General features: G+C 41.1%; 1 pseudogene across 1 annotated transcript; it reads right to left on the bottom strand.

The window, feature by feature from the left end:
* Positions 1–2301: 2301 nt before the first annotated feature.
* On the bottom strand, positions 2302–3510 carry LOC310737988 (annotated as a pseudogene). Its single transcript, XR_014538212.1, has 4 exons — positions 3314–3510; positions 2879–3214; positions 2647–2733; positions 2302–2563 (listed from the first exon to the last, which is right to left on the bottom strand). The product of XR_014538212.1 is annotated as an uncharacterized misc_RNA (transcript).
* Between the last annotated feature and the right edge of the window lie 14078 nt (positions 3511–17588).

Raw genomic sequence — 17588 nt, 5'->3', positions numbered from 1 at the left:
GTCCTGTCACATCAACACCCTGGTGATTTTTGTGATTGTTTTTAACTGGTATTTTCTGGCCTACTTTGAGGTCGAGCAACGTGCAAGTATCGGTGCTGGCTTAAGGATGACGCAGCCGCTCCTTTTGAGTCTTGCTTCCCTCAAACTTTTTTAATAAAGTTTTTCATTGTTTTTCTTTAAGAGGTGTATATGGTGAACCATATTGTGCTTCGGTGACCGTCCATTGTATTACGGTGGAATTGTGACCTTTAATTCGCTTTTTCCTTCATTTTTGTCAGATTTATTTTGCTTTTGGTTTCTTTCAGGAGCTGGGGTCCCACGGGTGAAAGGTCTTTGGTGCTATTTCGACGTTTGCCGTGCAACATTTTTTGACGTGTATGAGTGGGTGCTCTGAGTTCACGGTGAGGTGTGTGTGTGTGTGTGGAAGTGTGCTTTTTGATAATTAGCGCTGATCACTCCGTTGGGTAACCCAAGCCCTGTATTTAATGATTCTATTTTGTTTTGTTTATTTGGAAGTTGTGTAAATTGGTTGTTTAATATTTCGTGTCTGTTTATTTTTGTTCTTTGTGTAATTGTCACCGGACCGTTTTTACCAGTGAGAACATTTTCTTTTCATTTTATTTTAAATCCAAGTTTTCAATAAACCTTGTATCTTTATATGATGCCCACGTTTCCTGCCTACACTTACTGATAAGAGAATCGAACTTGTGTGACCTAATAAACTCTGGGGTTTACTTCTATTTCCAGGGTATAACCCTCCCAGGTGGCGTAGTCGAAATTGGTTAAGTATATAAATTTGAGCTTGGGTGTGACGAGCCGTTCACTGGGGAAGAAATCACTCAGAAACCAGGGTGCAGCTGTTTGAATCTCAACTAAAGTGTATAGATGTGAACTTAACCATGAAATCCAACTTCTCTTGGACTAAAAGAATTCTGGAAATCTCCCATGTAGAAAAGTCCAGGGAATCACTGTTATCTGGCTCTTTAGTGGCCCTTGTTGCCAGTTTGGAGATGCTCTGACCCAGTCCTATAGGGCAATTCAGGTATGACATAGATATATAAAAAAAAAAAAGGCTAGCACAGGAAGCTCCAGTTTAGATAGAGTTGCAAGTTGGACAGAACAATAGGTGCCCACTCTGCAAGGTGCCCTAGATGACACAGACTGGGACATGTTCACATCTATTTATAATTATTTACAAAAGTAGTTGTCGGCCCTAAAAGTGATAAAGGATACATACATTCTACATAATTACCCTCAGAACCTTTTCCAACCAGAGGCCATGTGTGGATAAACAGTCAATGATAGATTGAGATCTCACAGCATTGTAAGTAAGCATGGATATGTACACGGCTGCATGCTAAAGGTTAAGGTCCTTGCTCAGGAGCCCAGTTTAATGGTGCTGGGATTTGACGTCATGACAAGAAGTCTAATTTCAGTGTCCAATTGACACTTCTCTGACAGATGTGCTGAACATTTTCTATGCTAACTTTAAGGCACAGCAGAGCACTAACGGTGTTAGCATTGCTAATGGACCAACTAGTGCTAACAATGCTAGCACAGGAAACAGCACTGATTTTGATGGCATCAATAACAGTTTTGGTAAGTGTTAATCACTGCTCCAGTCTCATGACCATTTCCCTTCATAAGTGAACATACAATAGGAAGCACCATGACAAGCTAAAAGCTTCCACACACAATGCAGACCTGACCAGGGTTCAGATGAAGCTAACCTCAGACCATCATGTACATGATAGTTCTAGTCAGTAAATCAGTAAGTATAATGCATGTTTATAAATGTTAACGTGTAAGCATTTGCAGAAATATTAAGGGTCTTGATGTGTTGCTAATCTAGTGGTTGGCTGTATAGTGCCCCACTGTGGAGTAAATAAATGTAGTTTCAGGAATAAAACGTACACACGTGTACACACACACACACACACACACACACAAACACACGCACACACTGTAAAAATACAAAGGTCATATTTTAGGCCTAATTTTACGATATATACATGTGTGATTTAAAAGGATATTAATGACTAAAGAGGAACCAGGTTAATTTGTAAATTTCTTTTACATCATTTACAGTGTGTCTACATTAGTACATAGTCAGTGACATCATTTTTTGTTTGTTTGTTTGTTGTATGTAATATGACTAATATGCTTCCCTGGACTTTCAAACATTCGCAATATCTGATATGAAAAATATGATGTTACCTTTAAAGTTATAAAGAAAAATTTAAGAAATAAAGAACATGACAACCACATTGTACATTCACTTTAGATTTTAATGGAATAAAAAGCATTTTATGTATAGTTCCACTCACAAAAATGTAATTGCAGATGTAAATACCTGTTACAGTTAGAATAAAATCATTCCAACATACAGCAAATATAAGCAATTAGCTCAAGATAAATTCAATACATTTTTCAAGATTCTAATTTGATCTGAATTTGCAAACAATCAGGAGGATTGGAAATATAATTAACATAAAGGCAAGAACTCCAACTCTAACAATGGAGAGCAAGAAGAGCACATGCATCTGATCAGTACAACTGGAATCTGGATGGAAAAAGATTCTATTAAAACATTTCAGGAGCTGAAATATCAATTTCAATATTGTAATTATTAACAAAAACTGTTACCACTGCAGCTGTTTGTACACTGAGGTGTAACAAAACCCGAGTTAGTTTTTCCTGGTCCAGATGCAAAATGGCGTTTCATCGCCTCATCTTTACAAATTCGTTGGAAAAGCAGCAAATAAGCAGAGATGATAGTAAATATGAATATAGTGAATTGCTCAACATTTACTGCATCTGTAATCATAATATTGGTGTTGATTTGGAATTAGCAGGTAATCAGAATCCAACAGTTTACCTTCAAATTGCAGACGTGCTCCTAATGTAAATGTTAATTTGTTTCCTTCAATTTCTCCACAGAAATAATCTCCTTCATCGTCTTCTTCCATGTTGTTAATATAGAGATCAAACTGATAGTCACATACAGTAATATTGAAGCGACTGGCATTAAGCCTATCATCAAACTTGTAAGACTTTTAATATCTTGCGAAAAACTGCGGCACTTTTCCAAAACCCTGTCTGTACCAGGCTGCTTTACTTTTGTCTTTGAACATGCTGATGTTACACTCTATAGTTACATTTCCTTCAAGCTTTAATGTTTTCACGTGAAGCTCCTTGATGTCAGACGTTTTTACTGTAAAAAGTGTGTGATATTTAATGGTTAATGATGTCAGTAAATGAGGTAAATATGTAATATTACTATTTAAAATGAAAGATTTGAAAATGTTCTCACCAGCTGTGCAGAGACAAAGCAGAGAGTAAAGCGCCACAAAGAGTGAGATCATCGTTCCTGTTCAGACACAGTGATAGTGAGGAAATCAACTCGTGTGTTCAGAAGAAAAGCAGCTCTCACTCACACCTGATTGGATGATTTGAAGCTGTGGACTGATCTGATTGGTCCATTAGGTGTAATGAGATGTGAAGATCACAGTGAATGTGTGTCTATTCTGATGCTGTGATGAGTCACATGACTCACTTATGATCTACTGGAGCTCCTTTAGCCCTGTGTGCTAGAACATTGCTGATAAAAGTGTAATAAATGCTATTAGGTCAGCAGTGCTGATGGAATAATGTATAATCCAGCTGTCTCGGCGGGGAACACAGAATAGCTTCAGTATGGTCCTTTCCCAAATAATTTTCCTAAGGTAGAAATTGAAGTGAGCCTATAAGTTTTTTTTTCTTTTTTGAAGATAGTATAATTTTTTTTTTTGTTTTTGTTTTTTAAGTTATTTCCCGTAATTTCCTGACTATTAAGCGCACCCAAATATAAGCTGCACACACTGAATTTTACAAAGATTTTTATTTTGAACATATATAAGCTGCCTACATTGAAACTAATGAACTTTACACAGGCTTTAACGAAAGTCAGTGGCTGTTACACGACTTGTATCTAAACAGTAGCCTACCAAGTCGTGCGTTTAAAAATTGTTTTCAGCGTGACGAATGATTCGCATTTCCTGTAGACAGTCCGAGTGAGCAGAAGGTCAAACATCAGAGAAACATCATCCATATTTATGATGTGCTGCGACCCAATTCAGTGGGAGCGCATCTGATTCAATATATAGAGTTTCATTGGTTCACCTAAACCCGTTCTGCAATTTCATTGGTCTAATGTTATGGGGCTCAGTTTTTTTGGCTTAAAGCTTGTGAAACCGGGAAAACCCAGGGAAAATCCATAAATTAGCCGCCCTCGTTGTTTAAGCCATGGGGTTCAAAGCGCAGGAAAAAAGTAGCGGCTTATAGTCCGGAAAATACTGTATGTAATTGTGTCGTGTTTATTTTTAACTGCAAAAAAGGAATGATTTCTGAAGTGTTTGCTGCTTACCATCATTTGGTTTAATCAGACTCTTCAGAAATCATTCCATTCACCATTCATGAATCTGAATGGTGAATAATATCGAAGGCGTTGCCATTGAGTGCGTTTAAGTGTCTTATTCAGTCATAATACATAAAACAGCATTGGTTTCCTTGTTGTCAGTACTACTGCCTATTTGTATTGCTTCTCCTAGTCCATGTGTATTTTTTTCCTATTAAACTTGTTGGGCATGGACAAGTAAAGTTCTAGCTGGAACTCCACACCCTGTACCTAAAAGTCCCTACATCTGGCATAAACTCCTTTCTTTTTCTCAAATAGTTCTAAAATGAAATGTCTTCCCTTTTGCAATTACATGAAGATGAGTCTAACTTTTAAAAAATGTTATTCCCATCAATTGCATAATTTTTCCATTAAAACAAGTTTAGCAGCTTTCCAGTTTCACCTCTGATCCACTTTAACTTAGTTGTTGTATTTTAGCTTCCCTTTCAGGAACTCGAGCTGCATCAACAGCGCATTGGGAATGCTTCTGCGTGACCACGCTTTGAATCACGTGTGCAATCTGTCCAACGGAACGGCACGACATCACAGGCGGTGTGGGATGTCACGACCAGGAAGATATAAGAACACGTGGTGAAGACGGCGCTAGCTTCTGTTTGTTCAGGAAGCACTCTGTGTGTGTCTGTTCTACGAAAGCTAATGTGCAGTAAAAAATTTTAAGAATGTATAGCAAGCAATCCTTTTCGCTGTGTGTTTCAGATCTTTGTTTTGGACAACCCCATATGGGGTTAGGCGACGCCGTTAATACAGTCATTGACAGATTTTAGGAGGTGAAGAAGCAATCTGTGGCATTCTAGTGTTACCTCCCTCGGCATTATGAGGCCAAAGACAGAGTGTCGCCACTTGCACTCCCCTGCCAGGGACCCTAGAAGCTGACGAATCCAAGGACCGTCATCTCCAATAGGAGGGCTTTGGGCAGGAAACCTTGAAGGTTTAGGGGACTCCCTGGGGGTGCCGAGCAAGGATGGGTGCTCGTTAACTTTGCCACATGTGGTGTTTTAGGCCACAGCGATCTTCAGCTAGTGCCTCCCTCAATTTCCACCCGGGAACCTAGCGGATTGGGGGGCTCAGTGCCTCTCAGGAGGCCTATAGGGCGGAGAGGTTGGTTCCCTTAAGAGATTATCTGGCAGCCTGGAAACACCTGCCGGACATATCTCAAAGAGTCCTGTGCATTATAGAAAGAGGCTACTGGATTCACTTCTGGTCTCGTCCTCCCCGGTTAAATGGGGTGTGTCCCACTCTGGTGTGACCCAATCAGGCTCTGGTCATGAAACAAGAAGTAAAGATTCTCTTAGAGAAGGAGGCCATTGAGGTGGTCCCTTCCCCTAACAGAGTTTCTGGGTTCTACAGCCGGTACGTCATAGTAGTTAGATACGTTGTCAAGTCAAGTCAAGTTTTCACAATGGACGTTGTTTCAAAGCAGCTTTACAGAATTTAAAAGTTGTGAACTATGTGTATTTATCTCTGATGAGCAGCCATAGTGACTCTGGCAAGGAAAATCTCCCTTAGATATTATGAGGAAGAAACCTTGAGAGGAACCAGTCTCAAAAGAGGAACCCATCCACATTTGGGTGATCCTCATTCTTTAAAACAATACAGAACACTGGAGAGTGAGAACTAACATGAGAAATGTCCTGTCTACAGTCTTATACAGTCAGTTGAGGTTATGGAACCAAGTGTAGTGTCTTAAATGTATAGTATCTTAAATGTGTAATATCAAAAGGCCTAAATTTATATTATTCTGCAATGGTGACATTCCTGGAGAGGCCAAAGTTAATTACTGAACCGCCTGGACAGATGGTTCTCTGTAAACAAAAGTGTAGGGGGTAGACTTAATGTTATCTTAAGACTGGTGAGAGATACGTGCTCTCACCAGTGTTGAGATAATGTTCTTAAAACAAATATGGAATGTGGTCCAGGATGTATATCTTCTTGGGAGGCGACCTCCCCGTTCACCATATACTTCGAGGTACAGGAAAACGGGATGCGCTTTATGTTTTATGATCTGGGAATGTGAGCCCTGGAAACATCTGGACATTTCAGGCTTCTCTTTACGTTCAACATTATTGCACAGTAAGCTCATATGCATCTCATTTACATTAAGAGGCGGACCCAGGAAACGGGCAAGCATTTAATGTGTGTGTAAGCATGGATCTGGAGTCAGACTTTGAATCAGAGCGTGCTGACTCCAGGCTTGACCGGAAGGCCTGTAAAGATGCTATATTTCTGTGTTGAATAAAAATCATTATTTACACGAAATACTGTGTCTAAGGAGAGTCCTTCCAGCCGACAACTACACCTCATCAAGACGACAAATATACAACATTTCCTGCCGTCACGAATCCTGGGCGTGCTGCGGCCTTAAAGCTTCGCGGATCTGCTCCGACGACTGCTCCCTGATCTGTCCGGCCGGCCTGTGTGTGGGTTTTGTGTTGTGTTGTCGGTTTGGGTGGCTCTCCGTTCTAAATTGTTTATTTGCGTTGCTGCCAACGCAAAGGGGGGATTACGGGAAGATTTAAAGAAAGCAAAACGTTAAAATATAAGAGTAAAGTTGAAGTAAAGAGAAGTTACATTAATGAGAGTTAAAAAATTGAAATAACAAGAGTAAAAGCTGAAGGGAATGAACTAAAGTAAAAAAGTAAAAGGTGAATGACTCTGAGAAAGAGTTGAATATGGTAAAAAAGTTGAAGTTATAAAGGTAAACAGGAATATAAAGGTTGAAATAAAAAGGGAAAAGTAAGAATAAGGTTTAAAGAGGAAGCCGCAAGATTTGGATGAAAGTCCCTCTTTCTCCACTGTGAGCGAAACCCCCCCCCCCCTCCCTCTGCTTTTCTGTCTCTCTGCGTGTGAGGGTCTGCGCTCCGCTGCGGGCGGGCGGGACCCCCCCCCCCCCCTCTCTCTCTCTCTCTCTCTCTCTCTCTCTCTCTCTCTCTCTCTCTCTCTCTCTGAGTGTGTGTATGTGCGTTTAGCTAAAAGGGACCCCCTCCCCCCCCCCCCCCCCCCCCCTCTCTCTCTCTCTCTCTCTCTCTCTCTCTCTCTCTCTCTCTCTCTCTCTCTGAGTGTGTGTATGTGTGTTTAGCTAAAAGGGACCCCCTCCCCCCCCCCTCTCTCTCTCTCTCTCTCTCTCTCTCTCTCTCTCTCTCTGAGTGTGTGTATGTGCGTTTAGCTAAAAGGGACCCCCTCCCCCCCCCCTCTCTCTCTCTCTCTCTCTCTCTCTCTCTCTCTCTCTGAGTGTGTGTATGTGCGTTTAGCTAAAAGAGGGGGTCCCTTTTAGCTAAACGCACATACACACACTCAGAGAGAGAGAGAGAGAGAGAGAGAGAGAGAGAGAGAGAGAGAGAGAGAGAGAGAGAGAGAGGGGGGGGGGGGGTCCCGCCCGCCCGCAGCGGAGCGCAGACCCTCACACGCAGAGAGACAGAAAAGCAGAGTGTGTGTGTGTGTGTGTGTGTGTGTGAGATAAGTTTTAGTAACTATAAGGATAATATTTATCTTCTATTAAGAATAAAACAATGAGCCTCATTACATGAGAGGACTGAATCTGTTAAAACTTATGAGCTTCCGTCGGAAGACCTTTTTCTGTTAAATAACAAAAGAAAAGATAAAAACAATGAGCCTTTTTGGGAAAATATTTTATGGCTAAATAACTTTATGAGCCTCTAAAGAGGACCTAAATACGAAGTCAAAGCCCCTTAATACTGAATGAATAAAGATATCCCTACAGTGAGACAAAACACTCCCCTGCCCTGAATGAATAATATAATTCCCAAAAAAGGACATTTTCAAGTAGAGAAATTAATGAGGGTGTGTGTGTGTGTGTGTGTGTGTGTGTGTATGAGCAACTATTATAATAAAGTGATTATTGTATATGTATATGTATTGTTTGTGAGTAATACTGATTGATGAAAAGTTGGGGTGATTATTAAAGTAAAATAAATTAAAGTTTAAGCAATAATGATGTTTAGAGGTTAAAAGGAGATAAGCAATCTGTAGAGTATAAAATCCTGGCTGTTAATGGATGTTGTGTGTGTGTGTGTGTGTGTGGAGCATGTGGTACTAAGACCCTGTCTGTTTTCTCTGTGTGATTTGTGGTACGTGGAACTGCTGTCCAGAACGACACATGAATAGAGGCCCACGACCGGAGCAACATGATCAACGCATGGCTCCTGTTTGACTGAGGCTAGTGCTGTTTTATCCACAAAATTTTAAGTATTTGGATGTGTATGTGAACATATGTGTGCGTATTCAAAAATAGAAATTTTTACTGTGCCGTTTGATCTCTCTACTTGAGAAAGAATGCAGTTTAAAAGGAGACTTGGCAACGGACTGACCAGTCGTGGTATTTAACTAGTTAATTATTTGATTTGTACTCGGTCAAGCGTTGTTGTCGTAAGTTTTACAATTTATCTGTGGGTTTTTTGTTGAAGTTAAATTTAAGTAATCTTTAATTTGGTAGTTGGTATCAATTTATGCGTACAAAAGTACAGAAAGTTGTAATAATGTCGAAAATAATTACTCCTGTAGATGTGGTACAGAAGTATAATCCTTTAATTAAGGGCATCGTAAAGATGATGGAGAAATGGCATAAGCGATGGCCTGATATAGAACGACCATGGCCCCAAGAAGGGACCTTAAACCCCGTGGTAATCCAGACAATGCATGTGCTTATATCAACGTATAAAGCGGAGCAGAAAACCGGTAAAAGAGGGAAAAAGCGTAATGATAAAAGACAGATAGAGCTGGGTATTCTCAAGTTATTTGAAAATGAGGGACAGAAGCGGTCAAAGGCTGTTAATGATGAGAGAAATAAGGGTGTGGAGACCATAGCAAAAAGTGGGAAAGAGACAGAAAAGTTGATGGCACTCCATCCAGTAGATGGAGATTAATGCACCTTTCTCTCATGTGGATTTAGTAAAGGATCCCCCACCATATGAGAAACAGGTAAAGTTTGAGGACATTTATCCTCAGCTCCCAGTAATTAACCAGGAAGGTGGTTACAGTATCAGAGACGATAATGATCGGATAATAGAAACAGGGCAGGCAGATATGACTATAGAAATGTATCCAAGTACCAAAAGTAAGGGAAAAGCAACACGTTTGGGAAACAAAGGGAATCTGAGGGTTAGAAGGACAAAGGTTATGGATGATGGTGATCAGAGTGAAGGCGGAGCATTAGGTGGATATCATCCTGCTGTCAGGCGTATATTATCAAAGGCAGAAAAACAAGGAGATAGGAGGAGGGATAGAGAGTTGGTAAGGAACGATAGCTCTACAGACAGTGAGGAAGGAGATAGTGATGAGGATCTGAAGAATAAGAGTGGTTTGAGAGAATTTTATTCGAAGAAATTTAGCCCGGGATTAGAGGAGAGCCGAGATAGTGCCTCAACAGAGGTTGAAGGAAGCATGAGTCGACGGCTTTCGCATCTGTTCACCCCTAGGGAGTTGGAGAGGTCATATTCAAAGCAGAAAGGGTCACAGGAGAGAGAGTCTCGGAAAACAGAGAAGCATTATTCTTTACGCTCTAAAGTAAAGGATTGTGATGCACTGTGTCCAGTACTAATAAGAGGACAAAATCTGGAGTATAAGCCTTGGCAGAATACAGATATGTCTGACATACTTGAAAAGTTGCCTACTCTACAGAGTGGAGCATACCCTTGGATTTCAAAGCTGGAAGAGATTATGGTGGGAACACAAATAGCCATAGGAGACATTAAGAGATTATTAGCCAGTCTTCTTGGGGTTCAAGGCATGGAGGAAGTCCTACAGAGAGCAGGACTTAATCGTTATGTGGGAACCGCTGTTAATGATTCAGATTTGTTTTCTGCAAACAGAGGTCATTTGTGGAGAGCTTTGAAAGATATATTTCCAACGAATGTACATCCCGATAACATTTTTATTGAGCCGCTAGGTCAGGAAGAGAATCCGAGGGCCTATGTGTCAAGAGCTCATCAGGTGTGGAGAAGCATCACAGGAAATGATCCAGATTTGAACCAGATGGAGCAGTCTATTTTAAGAGCTAAAATAGAGAAGGGACTGCCCCAACCAGTAAGGAGTAAGTTAGCCGAAGTGGTCGGTCTTAGAAATGCTGTAAAGGGGACATATATAGATAACATAGCTCATCAGGTGGAATTATATCGTAAAAAAGAATTTGATCAGAAACAGCAGGATCTAGAGACCCTTAGGAAGCTTAATCAGATACAGCTGGTGAATAGTAAAAAGAAAGAGAAAAAGCAGGCTGTGATTGTGCAGGCTCCGCCCCCGGTGGAGCCATATCAGCTTCAGTATCAATTACCGCAGCCACCATCAGCAGGTCCAGCGATTTCTTATCCACAGCCAGCTCCAGGTCAATTTCAGACCTGGAGAGGTCTAGGTCGCGGAACTTTTGGGAGAGGTAGAGGAGGAAGATTTAATTCAAACTTCCAACAGTCACAGGAAGCATGTTACAATTGTGGACAGATTGGCCATTTCGCCCGTGAGTGCAATAAACAAGGAGAAAATTCCAGAGGAAATTTCAGAGGAAATTTCAGGGGCCAGTTTAGGCCATCTGGACGACTGGTGAACCCGTTTAGGGGCCCAGAACCAGGTTTTTAGGGGTGCCCAGAGGATCCGAGCGGGGGATGTCAGCTGGTAGTATCAGGGCCGGAGATAGATCCAACAATAGTGGTGAAAGTAAACAATAAACCATTAGAAGTAATGGCAGATAGCAGAGCTGCTTTCACCTGTATTCGGCCTGAAGATGGTATACATCTCCCCATGTCTGGTCAATTGATTCGGACAATCGGGTTTGAGGGAATAAAACAGCTGATTCCTCTCACGGAACCAATCCAGCTCTGCTCTAAAAATCTGAAAACTACAATACCTATATTAGTGTCAGAACATACACCTATTGCACTTTTGGGAAGAGATGCTTTGTGTAGATTGAATTGTACTATAAAATGCACACCTGACGGCTGTCGGGTGGAAGTGCCAAATGACACTGCTTGCGAATTGTTGATGACTAAGGAAACTGAAGCTTCCTCTGTATTTTGGGTTGGAAGTCTTAGTGCTGAATTTTTGGAGCCTGCTAAGTTGTGGGAAAAATTTATTATGGCAAATATGCCCAATGTGCAAATTCCAGAGTATCCACTACATTGCACGCTTAAGTATTTTAAGAATGCTGCTCAAACTAGTCCAGATGAATGGTTGAGGAGTCAGCCATACCAAGTTCAACTCAGTTCGAGCTGTATCATTTTAGGACCACAAGGAGCAGCTATGAAGGTGCACATGGATGATTATTTGGAAAAGGAATTTGATATTAAGAACAGTGTACCACATGTGACTTTGTTGGTAGCTGAGGAGTATGATCAGAAGCATGTAGGAGAGATGATGGCAGAAGCAGGGAAAGCCGTTTTTGTGCCGTTAACAGAGAATTTAACCATATGGAAGAGTGAAGATCAACGATTTATTAAGATCATGATCTCTGCTCAAGGTTTGGGACAGCCACAAACTGTGCGGCTGACACATGAGTCAATTTGTAATGTCAAAATAGACTCAGACCCCATGAGAGAGGAGATGTTGAAGCAAGTCCCAGAAAGTCTGTGGTCTCAACATAGCACGGATATAGGACTTGTGAAGTCAGCACAACCAGTGAAAGTGGAACTTAGACCAGGAGTTAAACCCCCGTGGAGAAATCAATATCCACTGAAAGAAGAGGCAATAAGAGGGATTGGATCACAAATTGAGGGACTTTTAAAAGCTGATGTTTTGAAAATAACTCAAAATCCACAGAGTAATACACCGTTGCTACCTTTGCGGAAACCTGATAATTCTTATCGTCTGGTACATGATTTCAGAGCAGTAAATGACATAGCAGCGGATTTTCCGGCAGACGTACCGGATCCACATACTTTATTAGCTCAAATTCCGCCTGATGCAACACATTTTACAGTTTTAGATTTGTGTGGTGCATTTTTCAGTGTCCCACTCAGTGCTGAAAGTCAGGGATTGTTTGGGTTTACGTACAATGGTCAGAGTTATGAATACAGAAGATTGCCACAAGGGTTTAAGCATAGTCCTCATATTTTCAACAAAGTATTGAAGGATGATTTGGCAGGGATAGATCAGGTATTGAAAAGTACTGTTGTTCAATACGTGGATGATATTATTATTTGTTCACCAGATAAGGAAACGTGTCACAAGGACTCAATTAAATTGCTACAGATACTGGCTGAGAAGGGACATAAGGCCTCTCAGAAAAAGCTACAGTATTGTCAAGAGAAGGTAGTTTATTTGGGTCAGACAATAATGCAGGGACACAGAAGCATCTCCAGCAACCAGGTAGAAGCTATTCGTAAGGCCTCAAAGCCTAGGACTGTCAGAGAGTTGATGACATTTCTTGGTATTGCTGGTTATTCCTCAGCATGGGTGGAGGATTATGCTAGTTTAACAGGGCCTTTGAGAGCTATGATTAAAGACACTGGCAATGCTCAGCTTCATTGTAATCTTACCTGGACGCAGGATGGCCTTTTGTCATTTGAAACGATTAAACAGAGACTGCAGGAGGCTCCAGCGTTAGCACTTCCAAGCTTCATCTGTCACTATGGGTTACCCAGTAACAATCCTTACCCATCATAGCCTTAGAAATCTCTTGAACTATGGTAAATACACATTAACTATGCCTAGACTCAGAGATTACTATAGACTCCTAGAGCAGGAAGATGTTACTCTAGTGAGATGTGCTACAGTGAACCCAGCTGAAACTTTGCCAACTCTAGAAGATGGCGAACCCCATGACTGTGTACAAGAAGCAGAAAAATATTCAAGGCTTAGATCAGATCTGCAAGCCCTCCTGCTGCGTGAGTCAGATTTGGAGTACTGGACTGATGGGTCCTGCTATCGGGTGGGAGATAAATTGAGTGCTGGCTACGCAATGGTAAGAGCACAAGGAGCAGGGTTTGTAGTAGAAAAGGCTGAAGTTATACCACAGCCTGCATCTGCTCAGCTTGCTGAACTTGTGGGGCTAACTGAAGCATGTCTGCCAGCCGAAGGCAAGCGAGTGACAATATATACCGATTCTGTGTATGCGCATAATGTGTGCCACTTGTTTGGAGCTGTATGGAAGAACCGAGGGTTTAAGAAGACAGATGGTTCTCCAATACAACATCATGCTCAAATAATGAAGCTGTTACATGCTATGATGAGACCTAAAGAAATAGCAATAGCTAAGTGTGCAGCACATAGGATGGATATGTCAAGGGTCACTCAAGGAAATAAGGCGGCTGATGAAGCTGCTAAGGCAGTCACAGGAGCGGACAAATTGGGAAAAGTGTTTCTGGATACTCATGGAGTGGATTTGGAAGATAAAATTACAATTAGAGATGTGATTTTAATGCAGAAAGCTGCTCCCGCCATGGATAAACAGTTGTGGCTAGATCGAGGTGCTACTCAGGATTCTGCTGGTCTCTGGAGAAATCATGAGGGACTGATAATAGCACCTCCAGATTTGTTGGGTCTGATGATTCAGGAAGCACATGGGTTAGCTCATGTGGCAAGGGGGGAAGTTAGAAGGAAAATCATGAAGGAATATGGTTTTTGGGCACCCTGTTTACTTGAACAGATCGATTATGTCATAGGTAGGTGCGTTATCTGCTTGAAAAATAACGTTCGAAGGTGTGTGCCAGTTCCTCCTGGGCACATTCCCACTCTGAAGGGTCCTATGCGCGAATTAGTTGTAGATTTTGTTGATATGATAAGACCAGTTGAAGGGAAAAGGTATATGTTGGTTTTCTCGTTGGCCTGAGGCCTGTCCAACTAAGCGAAAGGATGCTCAGTCTGTTGCCAAGTTTTTGTGCAGAGAGGTTATAAGCAGGTGGGGACTTCCGGATCGAATATCCTCAGATAATGGTAAAGAATTTGTGGATAAAACAGTCAAATTAATCTTACAAAAGTTGGAAATTAAACAGCGTCTTGAAGCAGTGTACCACCCACAAAGTCAAGGAATGTGTGAAAGAATGAATGGTGTTTTAAAGAATCGCATTGTTAGGATCTGTCAGCATACGGGTTTAAACTGGGTAGCAGCGCTTCCGTTGGCACTGATGGCGTGTCGATCAAGTGAGCTGCGTGATTTGCATATGACACCTCATGAGTTGCTAACGGGAAGACGGATGCCGACTCCTTTTTTGCGTACCAGTGGGAAAGGTCCAAGTCTAGCACTTTTGGAAGACGAAATGCGAACTTATGTAACATATATGGTCAGCTTACATAAAAAGATATTGTTAGTGTTAAAACTGTTTTCACACTGTCTCACACACATTCCTTTGTCCGTTCAGTGTCTATAGGATGTTAGTCTGTAAGGTAAACAGAGAGTCTTATCTGGGCTCATAAATCTCTGACTGGTATATCCTCTAGTCTAAACAGGAAACACTTAAGGTCAGCTTTCTCCCCAATATGTGTGTGCGTGTTCGTGTGTGTGTGTGTGTGTGTGGACTGTATCATCCTGTGTGTATAAATACGTGTCTGCCACCTGCAATAAACTGAAGAGAGGAAACATTGCTACATTCTGTGTGCTGTGTATTTCTCCTTCCCTGAATTCAGAAAGGCACTACGGAGCATCACAGGTCGTATGGAAAATCTCTCCAAGTTTTGTTTTGGGCATGATAAAAATCTAACAGTTTTGGTGTCAGAAGCGAGATACTTTCCGACAATATCCAGAGGGAGATCACGCATCAAGGTAGAATTTAATGTATTCCCTTGTTTGTGGGGATTGTCCCGTTTGCCAGCTAATAAGGCTGCATGTGTGTTCGTGTCTTGGTTATACATAAATTGTTTAATTAATGATAATTTCCTTTGGTGGGATGATTTCGTCGCGACATGGTTTCCCTCACCTTAGATGTAAGATGCAAGATTAGAAGACGTTTTTTACGGTCTGTCTAATATAGGCGATATTGTCTGAAGTATCCAAAAGAATCCACGATAATTTTTTATATGCCCGAAAAAAAAAAAAATAGATAAATGAAAAATTAATTGTTTTAAGAAAAAAACAAAAAAGCGAGAAAAGAGAAAAGGAACTAAAGAAAAACGGACATTTTGAAAAGACTAAAATTTTTCAAAAGACTTCAATCTTGTTTTGGCTTTAAAGTCTATTTTTTTCTCCTAATTTACAAAATTTGTGATACAATTGGAGAGACTGGATTTCCTTTTTGTTTGAAGACTGTGATCTCCCTGGTGCCTGCGCAGCTGTATTGTCTGAATGTTATGTGTTTTGTGTATTGTCTGTGTATTAAGTGTTGTGTGTTTGTTCTTTGTTCTGTGTAAAGAAGATGGGTCATAACATTTCTCGCTTACTGCCGGAAGAAAATCCCAAAGATTTTGTGTCTGAATTGGGACTACACTTATATGCGTGAGTCCTATGATAAATGGGTAAATATGTAGAAGTACTGGGACAAAGGTCCAGAAAGAGTCAATGCTTCTAAATGCTCTTTGAATAAGAAACAATCGCCTCCACCATACAATTCGACACCGTCTACTAGTCCTGGTCTTTATCCTGCGCTGCCTGTTGATACATCTTTACAGCCCGCTTTTGCATTTGTACAAGAGCGAAATGAAGTACATGTTAAACCAGCGAAAGCTAGTGATATTGACGCTATATGTAGGAGTCTTCCTATTCCAACTAACCCCACAAAATATATACAGATCTTAAAAAGTCACACTCGGTATGCACAGTTAACGGGCCCTGATTTTAGAACGGCACGGCCGCGAACCGTCACCAGATTTTTTGGGAAAATGATGCCAATGTAATGCAAATGTTTAATGAGTTAAAGGATTTTCTGGATAACAGAATAGCGTGACATTTCACATGCAGCTAACACTAGGCAGGGTTTTAAAGAAATGCTGTCTGCCTTTGTGGTGCGTTTTAAAGCAGCATGGGAGGGTGATTCTAAACTGCCAACTGATGATACACACAATGTGTTGTTTATAAATACTTGTTTGAATAACATGAAAGGCTCAGGCTCAAATGATTCGCATCACGACAGACAGATTACTCGAGAAGTCGGTAGATCAGTTCTGTGCTAGAATTAGAGATTTAGATGCTGCTGGAAGTTTTCAGTCCGTTTCTGGTTCAGTTAAGTCTGAACCCAATATGTTCTTTGCTGCAACAGGAAGTGGTGCATTCCAGCCTCAGCACTAAACTCAAGGAGGAGGTCCTAGGAAAAAGGGGAAGTTCATCTATTAGGGAATAGATAGAGTTCCAATTTTATGTCCTGTAACTCACCTTTTGCCTGTGATGACACCGACTGGTACAAATTTATATCATAGCTTAACAATAATTCCAAACTCGCCTTTTAGGAAGAGATATGATGCACAAAATAGGAATGGAAATTCTGTTTTTTGAAACCAATGTCTCACTGTTTTTCCTTCTGTCCTCATGCTCTCAACCGAGCCACAGAAATCGTGCCTGATGAACCAAATTTAGGTGAAGTTAACCCTAAATTATGGGCCTCTCTCAAAGACGAGGCAGGTTTAATCCAGGTAAAACCGTATCATGCACTCATTAAAAACACACCATCCGATTTTTGTTAAACAATATCCATTGTCGAAAGAGAAGAATGTTGGCATTGCTCCAGTTATTGACAATTTATTGTCACAAGGTGATTTGATCGAGACACATTTACCGTATAACACACCGATTAATCCTGTCTTAAAGGCAGATAAAAAATGCTGGAGGCTAACACAAGATTTACGTGAGATAAATAAATTAGTTATTCCGTTAGCTCATTTGGTGCCCGATGTAGCTACCATTGTTAACTCTATACCAGCGACTCACAGATTTTTTACTGTGATTGATCTTTGTTCTGCTTTTTTCAGCCGCTTTTCGCTTTTACCTATAGGAGACGTCAATTCACCTGGACACGTCTTCCTCAGGGCTTTGTTGACTCGCCAGCCGTATTCTCCGCTGTAGTGCACTGAACTTTGGCTGATATACACCTGCCGAAAACAACCTGCATTCTTCAATACGCAGATGACATCCTTGTCACAGGACCGAGTACATGTTTGTGACTGGGTTTTCAAGACCTCTGACTGTGAAACAGATGCAGAGCTTCTTGGGACTGATGAACTACTGCCGAGCATGGATCCCTGACTGCGCGCAGCATGATAAAGT

This window comes from Silurus aristotelis (genome assembly GCF_946808225.1).
Source record: "Silurus aristotelis genome assembly, chromosome: 15".
Taxonomy (NCBI): domain Eukaryota; kingdom Metazoa; phylum Chordata; class Actinopteri; order Siluriformes; family Siluridae; genus Silurus; species Silurus aristotelis.
Note: the sequence above shows the minus strand (reverse complement) of the source record. Positions and strands in the feature narration are given on the sequence as shown.